This window comes from Adiantum capillus-veneris, chromosome 1 (assembly GCF_014529385.1).
Source record: "Adiantum capillus-veneris isolate H3 chromosome 1, ASM1452938v2, whole genome shotgun sequence".
Classification (NCBI taxonomy): Eukaryota; Viridiplantae; Streptophyta; class Polypodiopsida; order Polypodiales; family Pteridaceae; genus Adiantum; species Adiantum capillus-veneris.
This window is the reverse complement of record NC_140931.1, coordinates 126,970,216-126,972,001: the sequence shown is the minus strand read 5'-3', so window position 1 is coordinate 126,972,001 and position 1,786 is coordinate 126,970,216. Positions and strand designations below refer to the sequence as shown.

Sequence of the window (1,786 nt, the reverse complement as noted above, 5' to 3'; positions counted from 1 at the left end):
TTTCCTTAGTAGTCTTGAATATTGAGGATCATAATCAGAATTATCACATTATCTTGGGGAGACCCTGGTTATGACAAGCGAGGGTAAAGCATAATTGGGAAGAAAATATGCTTAGAGTAAAGAAGGGTAGAAGGAAAGTGCGGGTGATGTTGGGAACATGCAGACAACCAGTTTAGGCAGCATGGCCGGTGATAGCAGAAACAATAAATATGGTGGAAGGATTAGAAGAGGATGAAGAGGAGCAATTTTTGAAAGCTAATCCGGATTCTTTCTCTTTATATCTGGTAGATATTTCTTTGGTTTCGAAGGGGAACTCGGTGGGGGCTTCAAAAAATCCAGCAGGAATAGGGGAGCAACAATAGGTGTTCCAAGTTCTGAATCATTGGAGGACGTTATTCAGCAAGAACGTGCCTTTGAGGCGCAGATGGAGAAAATTATAAGGGTTAAAGAAGATGAATTAGAGAAGGTCTTTCTTGGGGAGCAAGCGCAGTCGTAGCCCATATACATTAATAAGCAACTTGAGGCAAGTTTTAGAGGTGATTTGATTAAGTTACTGACAGCATTTAAGGATGTTTTCGCATGGGAATATGCGGATATGTAGGGATTGGATCCTAAGTTTTATGAGTATACGATAAATCTGAAACCAGATGCGGTGCCAGTGATGCAACACTCATATAGGATGAATCCCAATGTGGCAAAGCAAGTTAAGATGGAAATTGATTGTCTTTTGGAAGTGGGTTTTATTACCCCTATTGATAATCCGGAGTGGATTTCTCCAATTGTGATTGTACCAAAGAAAAACAAGCAAATCCGAATTTGTGTGGATTATCGGAAATTGAATGCGGCTACTGTTCCAGATCCTTTTCCTCTTCCATTCTTGGATTGACTATGGCCGTAATACACCTTAAGGATGTAGCTCATATTGGGCCATGGAGTCTTTTGAACGTAAGAGGAAAAATATTTCATCAAGTTTTTTGAACAACTTTTCTCTCTCACGGAGGTTCGTTGTGGAGCTACGCATTCAATAGAACCTGGTGATATCCTTGTCGACACTTTTGATCATATCATAGGTAAGTCAAAAGGAGCATCATTACTTTCATAAGTGGGTTGTCTCTTCTTTTATTTTTTTTAAGCTGTCACTTATTGTTGTTTAGGTGATGATAAGAAAGAAAGAAAAGCTCAATTTCAGGGTATAGGAGATGAAGACCCTCCTCTAAAGGAGAAAATGAGTGGCCAAAAGCGTCGTTGACCCAAAAAAGTTGCTGAAATGTTGGAAGGCCTTGAGGCATCAAGTGTGAAACTAGTTGATGTGCTTGCAATTGTGGAGGAAAAGTGACACAAGATAGACCACGATTTCATTGAGATCACAAGGGAAGAGTATGAGGCTGCTAGAGAGCTGAATGTGAATTACCTTGACTTGGAGCATGCGCGTCTAGATAATGAACGAGATGGCAATTTGGCTCTTTTCAAAATTACCAATGCAATAAAGTTATTCTCCTCTAAACTACATGTTTGAGAAAACAACTACTTGATCCTTGTAAGACATACCTTTTGGAAAGCTGTTAGTACTTATCTATTTTGTCCAAGAATTTTATCCAGCAAAGAATCTATTTTATGCGAGGGAGTCGTTTATGTAATGGTAAAGTAGGAGCAACTTTTTGTAAAATGTTTTGGTAATATAAGTTTGCAAGTATTTAAGTTCTAAGTCGCCTTGCAAAAACTTTTTCGTACTCCTTCTATGTTCACTTAAAATTTGTAGGAATGTATTGTGTTTGAAGCTCTTAGA

The 1,786-nt window shown here is 38.6% G+C and overlaps 1 pseudogene; it reads left to right on the top strand.

Moving 5' to 3' along the window:
- Positions 1-839: 839 nt before the first annotated feature.
- LOC147465525 (uncharacterized) lies at positions 840-1,516 on the top strand (annotated as a pseudogene).
- Positions 1,517-1,786: the final 270 nt, after the last annotated feature.